This window comes from Pteropus vampyrus, unplaced genomic scaffold, assembly GCF_000151845.1.
Source record: "Pteropus vampyrus isolate Shadow unplaced genomic scaffold, Pvam_2.0 Scaffold1, whole genome shotgun sequence".
NCBI lineage: Eukaryota > Metazoa > Chordata > Mammalia > Chiroptera > Pteropodidae > Pteropus > Pteropus vampyrus.
In genome coordinates this window covers 42,237,748-42,250,757 of record NW_011888782.1, presented here as the reverse complement: position 1 = coordinate 42,250,757, position 13,010 = coordinate 42,237,748, and the positions used below count along the sequence as shown (strand labels likewise).

The 13,010-nt window shown below is 38.6% G+C and overlaps 1 protein-coding gene and 1 pseudogene across 3 annotated transcripts in view; both read left to right on the top strand.

Annotated features, from left to right (window-relative positions):
* CMSS1 (cms1 ribosomal small subunit homolog (yeast)) overlaps nucleotides 1-13,010 on the top strand; it is a 343,642-nt gene that overhangs the window by 211,955 nt on the left and 118,677 nt on the right. The gene's annotated exons all lie outside the window — the stretch shown is intronic.
* On the top strand, nucleotides 7,823-7,944 carry LOC111736486 (annotated as a pseudogene).

Below are 13,010 nucleotides of genomic sequence, written 5' to 3'. Positions count from 1 at the left end.
AGGCCAGTAGATGTTTCTTATGTCACTCATGCTGTGGGAGACAGATTCCTCCCCATCCCAGCATACTCTCAGACCCCATTCCTTTTAACCATCTAACTTTCCATTCATCCACCACCTATTTGAGTCAGAAGAACTTTGACACTTGGGAAATTTACATTTCTGAAATTGATGATGATAGTCAAATTTACAAGGAACCCTTTTCTGCTTTGCAGGATTTTAAAAGAGAATGTGCTTTAAAACAGGACAGATTTGAGTTCAAATACTGTGATGTTGAGCAAGTTACTTGCCTCGTTTATTCATTTAACAATATTCATTGAACATCTTCTATGTGCCAGGCATTGTGCTGCTACACATGATGGGTAAAGTTATTTACAGGACAGACATGATCTTTTACCTCATTGAGTTTACACCCCAGCTGGGGAAACCAAAGAAAAACTTACTTTTTTTTTTTTTTTTCTTTACTGGATCACTGGTTTATTAGAAAACGATGTAACTAAGGAACAATAGATGGAAGAGATGCATAGGGCAAGGTGTGGGTAAAGGTCTGGGGCTTCCTTGACCTCTCAGAGCATGCCCCTCCCCCCCCAACTCTCCATGTGTTCACCAACCCAAGAAAAACTTTTAAATAAATATTTCAGATGTAGTAAATATAAAGAAGAAACACAGGAGTCTGAGGCAGAGGATCAGGGAAAACTATTTTTGTGAAATAATGTGTAAGCCAAGCCTCAAAGAATAGGTAGGAGTTAACCTAACAAAGAGGGAGCATAAGGAAATCACTGGCTAAAGGGCAGCTCATTCCGAGACCGAAAGTCAGGAAGCAACTTGGTACAAAAGGGGAATGAGAGAAGGCAGGCTAGACTGGAGCCCAACGAATGAGAAGAAAGTGGAAAGATACAAAAGTAGAGGAGCTGCCAAGAACTTACAAGGGCCTTGTAAGTTCTGACAAGAATTTTGGTCTTTTCTAATAGAAATGAGTAGCCATTGAAAAAAAATTTTGTGGAGGGGGCGGTGGGTGGGAAGCATGATCATATCCATGTTTGAATCACTCTTGTCTCTCATCACACAGTAGATTAGAAGAGTGTAGGCTAATGCCATTTTCCGTGTAAGAGATGATGGTGGCAGTCAGTGGAGAAATAGATGGATATTCAAGATAGATGTAGGAGGTAGAGTTTACAGGATTTTAGCTCCCTGGATTGTGGCATTGCAAAAGAGGAGAGTATTACTTCCAGTTTTCTGACATGAGGTACTGTTTCTTGATGTGAGAACTTTTGGAAGAGAGCCCAGCCTGGGTATGGGATAGGGTAGGGGATAGGAGTAGATCTCAAGTTCGTTTTGGAAATGTTTGATATGAGATGCTTGTGATTCGTCCAAGTGCAGATGTCATGTAGGTAATTGTAAAATCAGATTTGAAGCTCGGAAGAGATGTCTAGGCTATAGATATAAGTTGAATAATAACTTATAGATGATATTTAAAGCCATGAGTATAGACAAGACCACCTAGGAAGATATTTCCAGAAGAGGGCCCAGGACGCTTCTCTGAGCCTCAGTTGTCTCATCTGTAACATGGAAGTAATGATCTGTCTGTGCAAGGACATTGAGAAGCATGCGTACATCACGTAGCCCTGTGTCCAGTTTATAGTAGTCACTCAGTCTGTGGTAATTGCTATTATTATTATGTCTGGAAAAATCTCACAGCCTCATTCCCTGGAATGAGTTGGCACTAACTCACAGAGAGGAGCATGAAGAAGAGTGAAAGAATTCATGAAGAAATGAATATGAATCTATAGGGCTATGCCCGTAAAAACTGAAATCAAAGCATTAGCTTTTGTGACATTGTGTTAGAATTTTTTTTTCTAATTTTTATTTTCCAGAAAGCCCTTCTCTTGCAAACAAGTGCCTGTAATACTTCCACTGAAAAATCAGGGGTCTTCATTTTTTTATAACGGGACTTTTCTACCCAAATTACTAGTGAGGCTACCACCAGGTTCATCATCTTGGTGGGTTCTCATCATTGTTGCTGCAGTCACTGATTAATTTGTTAAGAATTATCCAAATGTTCTGTTGGTAACATTATTTTTAGGAAGGCAAAGCCTTTACATTTCCAGACAGCAGCTTCATTGTGAATGTGGGGAGACCACAGAGCTGTAACACATTGCACATGTCGACAAGGCCGTCTGGGCCTCTTGGCATTACTAACGATTATAATGATCCCACTTGGTGGAGGCAGACCCTCCCTGCAGCTGGTGTCCTTTCTGTGCATGGATGAGGTCATTTGGTGGGGAGGGGGAGAGACTGAGCCGGGAGGATGAGAGAAGAGAAGGGGAAGAAGATGTCACATCTTTGTTCTTGGTGGAAAATAGAAACATATTTGCCACATGCTTGCTTTATTTCTTTATTTTTAAGAAAAGGGAATGGAGAGGCAAGTGGATGGTGAGGAATCATAACATGGTGACAGCTTGGTTTCCCCCTAAAGCTGCTAAAGCTGCCACATTTATCAGTATTCACAGTAGCAAGCTAAAGAAATCTCCAGGGCACTGATAACTCTATGTATCTAATCTCAAGAATATTTGAAAGTGGTCTGAGCAGGACATTCCAGCAATTTAGATCCCAGTAACTATTTTAGAGTTGTATAAAAGCCTAATTCTAGACAGTGCACTCCTCCTGCCTCAACCGTGTCTAAAAAAAAGAGAATTTCAGAAATACTGTTACTTCGGCAATGTAGTTAAAGGCATCAGATTGTTCATCATCTGCTTCTTAGTATCATCACCAAAAATAATTAATAGCCTTTATTTTGTTACCAGTAGCAGTCCAACTGGCACACCATAGGTTTATTTCTAGAGCTTATAGGCCCAAAAACTGTAACAGTGTTTGGGGTTATTGTTACAGTTGGTTGTTGTTAAGGGTTTGTTTTTTTTTTTTTAGGGTAGCAGTTAGTGAAAGAGAGGTCACTTTGGCATCCCAGGGAGAGATCCTACCTGAGCGTAATAGCCAGTCACAATCAACCATTTGGCCATATCTGCTCAAGGTAATAGAAGTGAGTCGACTAATGGAAATAAGGAAAATACTAAGAATGCTGTCAAAATGCCTGAACCCTTCAAGGCAAGGCCAAGTCTGATTAGCCTTTGCATCCTCAGTGCCTCAGCTAGGACCTGCCACAGAGTAAGTGCTCAGTGCGTGGTGAGTATGCAGTGACCCTGTGCTCCTGTTTCCCTTGGGTTAGGACTACTGCTGTTAGCAAGTGCAAAGGACTATGAATAATTATGTGGAGAAAAATTATATTTTCTACTAAATGCTAGAGAACGAGGCCAAAATTTTTAATAATTGATGAGTCTCAACAGTGTTCCTGACTTGAGTTTTCAAGATGTGATGTAGAGAATACTGGACTGGAGGTCTAGCAAGCCACTGAAATGTCTTAACCTCAATTTCATCGTCTAAAATGGAGATAATAATACTTTCTCCACCTACTTCCTAGGGTTATTTTCAGGATTAAATCCTATTAAGGAAGTCCCATTGAAAAATAATAAGAACTATGGGGGAGTAGGATGTTGTTATTGGCTTCTTTTGAGAATACTATATCTTTAAATATTTTTAGAAGAAAAAAAGATTTTTAATTTCTTGAAAAGATTCTTCAAAAGCATCTATTGGTGCTATTATTAATTGTTATTAAGCTTTATTTATTTAAAAATAATGACAACTCTCTATTACCTTTCTGGGAAGCTTTTATGACTTAACTCCAAATTTTATGTGTTTAAAAATCAAAGTATCAGGTCTTCCTTGAAAACTTTTAATAACCTCTGAAACCAGCTAGGGTTATGAAGCTACTGACTGCATATGATTAAGTGGTTACAATAAAACATTGGTATTACCATATGTAAATTCTTTCCCTGCAGTTTGTGCTTCTGCGGTGTATAAACTACAGGTGTCTGTCAGGGGACCATAGAATTTTGTCCCTGAAAAAGCACTATATGTGGTGTCAAGGACAATGTCCCAGGACTTTCTAGCTATGACCTTAATGAAATCATTTCACCTCTCTTAGCTTCAGCTTCCTTATTTCCTAACCGAGAGAGCACTTGGCGGCTCTGCGTCGGGCTTTACCGCTCTCCCCAGAAGGCGTTTGAGCAGAGGGAGGGCATTTTGGGTTGTCAGAATGACGGGGTGAGCAAAAAATGGTAGGGTGGAGGTATGCAGGTGGCCAGAGGTAAATCTGCTAAATTTCCTGCAGTGAGCAGAGCAGTCTAGTGAAAGGAAGACTTGTTCCCCTACCATATGAATGTGCCCTCCTAAGAAACATTGGACCAGAGCTACTGAGAGTGAAAGGGGACACAGTTATTAACACAGGGCTGTCTCAGGCAAACTGGGATATGTGGACCACCTAACCATAGTCGAAGGCCACTTTTGCTTGCATTGTCTTCCTGTATTCTTGCTCTATCTTTCTCCCACATGACAAGGTCTCAAGCAATGCTGAATAGACCCTCAGTGGAATGGGGCAGACATGTTTGGACCACATACCTTCCATGGTCTCTATTTTACCAGGAAAATTACCAGGAGAGTTAAAGTTAGCTAATTTATTCATCCTTTAATTTGGTTATGCTTTAGACCGCCTCCCCCCGCCCCCATTTCTCCCCTTCCCTCAGCCTCACAGTCTTGGGCACTGCCAGCACTCAGGTGTGGCAGCCACCTGAAGCACTTGTTTGGGGTGCGTGGGAGAAGAGAAGGAAGGGAGAGTATAGCCACTCTTTCCTGCAGCTGCAGCTAACTGAAGCAGGCTGCCGACATGACAGCTCACTCCACTGCAGGGGCCACCCTGAAGCCATATTTGTGGGTGCAACGCTGTTGTGACACATCCCACACTGGGGTATGAGGGGAGAAACTGTGCATGACAATAAAAGTGCTAGATGATTCTTTTTTTTTTTTATTATGGTGACATTGGCTAACGGAATCCAGTAAGTTTCATGTGTACAATTTAGCAGTAAGGCATATGTATATTACACACACACACACACACACACACACACACACATGTATATGTATATGTATATGTATATGTATATGTATATATAGATAGCAGTGTGTTAGATGATTCCTTACACTACATTTTTAGACTGCCAAAATCGGAGTCAGGAATCCCTTTCACTCAGATGACACCTCCACTGAAGGAAGCAGTCAATTCTAGGTGGGCTGTATGTTTCTCAGCTCCTGTGCATGGACTAAGATTGGGATTCCAGAATTTCCATTTAGCCCCAGATTTTTCTCCTAGTTAAATTTACTTTCAGGTTCTTAAATTTTATTTTACTCTTTAAATAAAATCTGTTGTGCAGAATTGTATAAGGCTTGACATGATGGTCTAGACTAATTGCTTAAATATGGACTTGGACAATTGTTGAAAAACACTTTTGTTTGTGTCATGGAATGAAAGTTACCACATACACAATAGGCTATTTTCAAACCTAAATGAGTTACATCTTAAAGAGAATAAAAGAGCATACCAAAAAAAAAAAAAATTCAGACATAAATTCATTAAGCCAAAAACAAAGTTGATGTCTAAATTCAACTGGGAAGAATTATAGAAATTTGCCAGACCCTTTTCTTTCCTCTTTTGTTTCTTTTACCTTCTCACCTTAGTATTTGAAGTTAAGTCCTGAGAATGTGTAGTTTCTCTACGTTATAGAAAAGAGACAAGTATAAGCCATCGTAGCAAACAAACCAATTCTTGTTTCATTTAGCACTACCTCAGAGGAATATCACCTCTTTTAAGGGACAAGCAGACCCAAGAAAGTGAGAGATTAGGCCATTGCTTTTCTAACTTTCCCATGAAGCCCTAGGGTTTTCCAGAACTGAACCGAAGATAGACGGGTTAATTTGGGAAGAGCTTTTTTAAAAAAGTTACACAGTGTTGTAAAGGAGATTAATAAGGTACTGGAGTGTCATATTTTCAAAAGGGATTCCTCTTTTTATTTATTAATGTGTTTATATTTCCCATCCAAAGAACATGTAATACAGAAGAATAGAATAACTAGTTGAGGGAATCATGGTAATTAGAATATAAAGCCAGAGATAAGAGTGAGAAACAGAAATAAATATTATCTGGACCTTTATGGTCATTAGAAGTAAATCACAAATTTAGTTCTAAGCTTCCTAGTGGCCTAAGTGAAAAGGAACATCCCATTTATTCACCTAGACTCATCCTGTGGAATAAATTTATTAAGGGCATCATAGGGCAGTGTTCAGGTGCAAATGGTTTTTTATTGTTCATCCATTTACCAGCATTTCTTGAGTATCTTCTAATGTACTTATATTGATAGCTTGGACAATATCAGTGAAAGGTATATCTTTATTAGATTTGTGTGAAATGCTCTGTGTGAAAATGTAAAATCTCTAAAATTGATTTTAATCATGTTTTAATGCTAAAATAGAATGTTGATCTATTTATGGACAAATCCCAATTAGATCAGACATATTTGTGATTTTATTTTTTTAGAGAAACCTCTGTAAATTCTCCACCCCAGTTCTTGTTAACATATCACCTTTGGCCCTGGAAGATGTCATGTCTCTTGGAGGACAGAAGTGGCTCTTTGTGAGTGAAAGTCTTCAGAATCATAATTTGGTCCAAAGGCATCTCTGAAATGCCCTGTACCAAGCTTGTTGTTTTCAGATGTTTTAGGCAACAAGATCCCTTCTTGCAAACAATGTTATGCCCACCTTCAATATAAAAAGCATATAAGCAATATTTTATTAAAGTAAATTTAGTTTTATATTGTTACATATGTACATATTATCAAGACGGTTGCTGAAACCAATGAAATGCTTTCCATAAATCAGAAATTTGAATGCATGACAGTTGTTCTCTTTTAGCCCCATTATCTTATTTTTTTCCCACATTCTCTTTTGTTGCAGTTTTTTAAAACTCGCTTTGATACCTCAATATATGCTATGCAATTAGAGTCATCCAGAATCTTGAAAAATGAGTAGTAAATAATTTTATTTGAGTTGAATAACTAATAAAAACTAACTGTTCACATTCCTAAAAAATATATTTTATTATATATTCATTATAAATGTAATATGTAATATATTTTATATATCATCTTATAAATATATTTTATATTCAATCACATATTCATAATATGAACTACATTAAATATTTTATTTTATAATTATATATTATAACTATACATGACTATAAAATATATCGCACAGGGAGAATACACAGCTTATCAATACACCATTAAATGATCTATAATATTATCATGACATAGGCATTTGTCACATTATTTAGGCTACCAATGGGCATCACTAGTGGTCTGAGAATTCAGCTCCCACAGAGCTGACCCTATGATACACACTTGTAATAAGCAGATATGTTCAAGCTTTGCCTGACATGTAATTGAGAATGGACCACGTGTGCTGTAGTAATGTGCTCCATCAGAGTTTTACATGACATCCACACTTCACAAATGAACCAGATTGATACAGAGCAACACCCTTCCTAATGAGTGGCACGTTTAAAAGAGATTTATTCATTTGCACCAGAATTGCAGGGAAAGCTTTGGGTCCAAAGTCTGGGTGGTGGTAGTGGTGGCAACCATAGTGGAATTAGTGGTGGTTGGTAGTGCTCTGTGGATGTGTGTTCATATCCTACTAGAACTGAGTGTACGCAATTAGAGGATGTGCCTTATGGCATCATTTGTGTTACTGTGGCTTTATTAACTGAACCTCTAAGTGAGTCTCATGAAACCTCCCCTCACTTTCGCTGGACTTAGATTAGAAATCCCAGGCTGGTATGGGAAGGGAGTGTGAGATGCCCATTAAGATACAAAACCAGTTCTACGGCCATGCCACCCTGCTGTGCATGCCCAATCTCGTCTGATCTCGGAAGCTAAGCAGGGTCGGGCCTGGTTAGCACTTGGATGGGAGACCACCCGGGAATACCAGGTGCTGTAGATGGGGAAAAAAAAAAAAAGATAGAAAACCAGAGTATTACACTAAGAAACTATGAATAAATTAATGCTATGTTTCTTTCTATAACCAAATTTTAAAAAATTTATATTTTAAAATTTTACAAAAGCAAAACGGAAGGCACCCCCTCCAACAATCATGTATACCTGGTGTTTGAGTGTATATTGTATAAGGAAAACTTTCTGCCTATGGAATGGGACAAAGTTATAAATAATAAATAAATTACTGTTTAATTTTGTTCTTTATATACATAAAGAACCTAAAATACCTGTAATTATATTCTTATATTCTTGTTTTTTTCACAAAAAAAAGAAACTAAGTTGGGCAAGGATAGGATGACCAGAGTTTTTTAAACCTTTAAGTTCTCCTAAATGAAATTAATTTTAGTCCAACTCTGGGATAAATGCTATGTATAACACCACTGGAGTTTGAGTTCTCCTGCTCTCCATTTGGTTACCAGTCATTATTCCTCATTTGCATTCTCTCCAGAAATGAGGTTTTTCATGCTCTGTTGACAGTATGCTTCCTGTGCCTTTATCTCTCATGCCCCTGCATATTGCTCCAATTTGGGGCATAATTGTAAGTCATCGTATAGTTTACCATAGCAAGTCTTCCATCCCATAAGTGGCTTGAAAAGACATAGTTTCCTAGGGCTGCCATAAAAATTACCACAAACTGTGTGGCTTATAACAATAGAAGTTTATTCTCTCACAGTTCTAGAGGATAGAAGGCTGAAATCAAAGTGCCAGCAGGGCTTTGCTTTCTCCAAAGGTTCTTGGGAAGAATCCTTCCTTGCCTCTCATAGCATCTGGTGGTTGCCAGCTGTCCTTGGCATTCCTTAGGTGGTGGAGGAAGTAACTCCAAAATCTACCTCTGTCTTCACATGGTTGTCTTCTTTCATTGTGTCTGTGTCTAAATTCCATCTTATTATAAGGACACCAATTATTGGTTGAGAGCCGACCCTCATTCAGTATGACCTCATCTTGTTTACATCTACAAAGACCCCATTTCCAAATAAAGTCACACTCACAGGTTCCCAATGAACATGATTGAGGAAGGAGGGGAGGCACACTGTTCATCCCAGTACAAGTATGAGAATCTTGTTAAATTCTCTCACTTCCCTAAGCATTTAGAGGTCTGTACTTGAGCACTTTTATTGTTCTAGTCACAAACAAAGCATACTTGGGCTTTTTATCCACTTGAGATGTAGAAATTTGTTTTCACTATAATATCTCTTTCACCTGGAAATCTTTCCAAAGCCACAGAAACCCTAACTAATCAATTCTCTGGTCACTGGCGTAGCATATGCTGAGTCTTTATCATTTTATAAAATTGCCTCCCCATCCTCCAACTCCCCACCCGCAGCCCAGGTTTTCCTCTCCATTATTCATATGCAACTTCCTCCTTGAACCAGAGTAAATAGCACGCAAGTGTTTTCAACTTTGACTCTGGCCCACACTTAACTTCTTCCTAAATGCTATACTTTGTTCTTTGTACATCTGGACACTAGGTTTAAACTTGTGTAATATCCTCAAGGCATTAACTGTGAAGAGCTACATTATCCCAGATTCTTTTACCACTTGAGGTTTCCTAGCATTCTAAAGGCTGGCCAAAGGTCAAATATTTGTGTGCTTTCAAGATAGCATGTAGTGTTTAAATTCCTTCCTTAACCAGAATTGCAATTGTACTGACGATGGGGTCCAGGGAAAAGATTACAAACTAGCCCAGGCCCCACATTTCCTCCCCAGATATAGTTTCTTTGATCTGATGATGGTTTTTCTTTTTTTAAGAAATTGAATTAGTTACTAACAATAGCAGAATTCACAAAGAAATCCAGATATATCTTTTCTTGAAAACTCAGAAGATTTGGCTTCCCTGGGCCCACATTTCTGCAGCTGTCCCTTCAGACAGACTTTGGGCTCTCCCCTGCACTGTTGGCCACTCTGGACTGGACCACTTCGTTTGTTTATGTTATCTGTCTGGGCCTTGTTGGCATTGGAGCTGTCCACCCCTGGCCCAAGACTTAGGAATTCAATCTTAATTTTCTTCCCAATGTAGTTCAAAGAAACTGTATTGACGACACTGAGGCAAAGGAGGGCAGGTCACTGGTTTCTCGTCCCTCTGTTTTACACTTTCTTTTGGCAGATTTTCACCAATACCTCCAAGCTCAGGGGTGAGATGCACGCCTTCAGTCACAGTACCTCTGGATTCCGTAGCCTTCTCTCCCTTTTTGTCACCATCTCTGGTGTTACAGTTGTGTTCAAATGAATATACTGGCATTTTCAAAAGTGAGAGGTAATTTCAAATTCTGTCTCATGTTTCTCTCTTAAGCTTGGATTTTATTAATCACAGCACAGGTCCTTCCAGAAACTTTTGAATGCCATTTTGTGGCTTGTGGAACCTCTTTGGGCCCTTCTGCTTCCTTCCTTCCTGCTTCCATGTTCCACCCTTTAACTCTTGGTCCATAGGATCTCAACTTCAGGTTAGAGCTACCTTTCTGGAAGCCTCTTGTCTCAGACTCCCCGTTGACACTGGTCTTATGGAACATTTCTAGTTAGCCCCTATCCTGGGTGTAAGGTCTCCCAGTTCTCCCTATCCTGTTTTTGTCAATTTCTTCTTATACTCATAGGGTTTCAGTAGAGGGTGATCACCTCAAGCCCCAACCTCAGAATCCTGAACAATGCCTTTCTAAGCTTTCCTCAGAATTATCAATAATATTATTGACAATTGGTTCTTCATTATCTCCAATCCCATTGGCACATTTGATCCATTCAGCCTATGGAAATCATATTCACTATGTGACCCATGTGGCCACATGCTCAACTCAGGTATTCATGGGACGTATTATATATGGCACTCACCATCTGATGATGCTAGAAAACACCCTAATTTGTCTTTCCTCAAATATTCGTAAATCCTAAAGACCTCATCTTTACTTTTATTTTAAAACTTCTTGGAGTTTCTTTTTGATTATAAGAGTAACATGTTCATTGTAGAGAATGTGGAAAATACACAAAAAATGCAAAGATAAAAATAAAATTAGTCATAACTGCACCACCTAGAGATAACCACTGCTAACATGTTGATGTGTTTATTTTCACATTTCCATTTAAATCTCTTCCTTTCCCAGTCCTCAAACACCTTGAGAGAAGGGTAATTTTTGTGATTATCCTAAAAATTTAGGGGAAAATAAAAAGTTATGTAACTCAAGAAAATTCTAGGCTTAACATTTTAGAATTTCTCAATATTATAAACATTCTTGCTTGTTTTATGTTAAGTTATTTTATCCTTTCACAATATGATGAATGTCAGGGTTTTATGACTGTTCTCACTATTGTAAACATTCTTGTTTGTTTTACGTTATTTTACCCTTTCACAATATGATGAATATTAGGTTTCTTATGACCGTCTTCAAGAAGTTCAGAGAGTATCTGTACACCCCCTCGTTTTTCTAATAGGATAGATTTTATCATGGGACAACCCATGGGTGCAAAACCTGGCTTAGTTTTAGGTATTTGTTATAGACTGAATTCTATACTCCCTAACCCAAACTCATATGTTGGAATCCTCCTGCTTTCACACAGCATGATGGTATTAGGAGGTGGGGCCTTTGGGAGGCAATTAAGGTTAGATGAGGTCATGAGGGCAGAGTCCTCATGAATGAGATTAGTGTCCAAACAGGAATCCTGAGAGATTGCTTTCTCTCTCTGTTCTTTACCATGTGAGGATTTGAAAAGTTGGTAGTCTACAGTCCAGAAGATGGCTTGACCATTCTGACACCCTAGTCTAAGACTTCCAGTCTCCAGAACTGAAAAATAATTTCAATTGTTTATAAGCCACTGAGTCTATGATATTCTGTTTTAGAAGCACAAACTAAGATAGCATTCTACGAAGGACATCCTGACTGATCTGGTTGTGGACGTAAGACACAGATATAAGAAGATCATACTTGCTTACCCAAAGTAGTACGGGGGTAAAAGGTGAATGGTAGGTCATGAGTGACGACTGTGAAGGACCAAGATCTTAAGCTGGGGCTTGGAGAGAGGAAGAGACTAGGAATAAAGAAGAATACTATGTCGGTGCATTTTACAAAAGAAAAATGTTAGGGTTCCAAGAATTATTACTGGCTGACAGTGTGGCTCTCCCTTGCACTGTGGGCTAGCTAAGTCTGAGTCTTGGCTCTGGGATTCCCTCACACTTCCTGCTGATGAACTGACAACTCTCCAAAAATCATTCTATAAATACTGTTAAAATTTCTAGACTTCACACCTCCTTTTTTAAATTTTATGAGAGAGTTTTTAGAAACTTTTGGTAACCCAGGAATACTTATTTTAAACAAAAGTAACATTAAAGTAAATTGCAGTTACTAAATGCTTACTAGCTGATGATACAAAGAAAGGAAACTTCATAATATATTTTAGTTGAGCTAAATAGAAATATTCTAACATTTTAGCATCTAAGTGAGAATTGCTTCTAGCACTTGCTGGTTTATGTGCTAGGGATTAACAGTCATTTGATAATATAATTAACATAGCTATTGTTAGGTTTATAGGCAGCTTTAAGCAGATGTCTCCTTGCTTTGGACATCCATACAACCTGGTGACAGCTCCATACATTAAAAAAAAAAAAATGAACAAGTAGTTTGTCTCACTTTTTCAGGATAGCTCTGTGAGAAGAAGTGATGATTGGATGGCTCAGGGTGGCAGATTATAATGGAAAGCTCTGGACCTAGAGTCATGGATACTATGATGCAGGCAGAGACAACATTTAGCTGTATAATCTTTGCACAGCATATGGTTTCTTTGCTCCTCCAGTGGACTAGGTAAACTCTGAAGACTCTTCTAATACTCTGCAACTCTATGTTCTCAAGTGTCTAATCTTTCTGTAGGAAACCAAGAATGCAATGGGATGTTACTTTAAGGAAAAATGACATGATCTCTAGTTCTGATCTCTTTTGTTCAGCCTTCGGCATGTCAATTTCAGATACTCATCACATCATCAGGGAAAAAGGCCAATAAAAGCCTGGACCTCTCAGGCCGTAGAACCTGCTTATA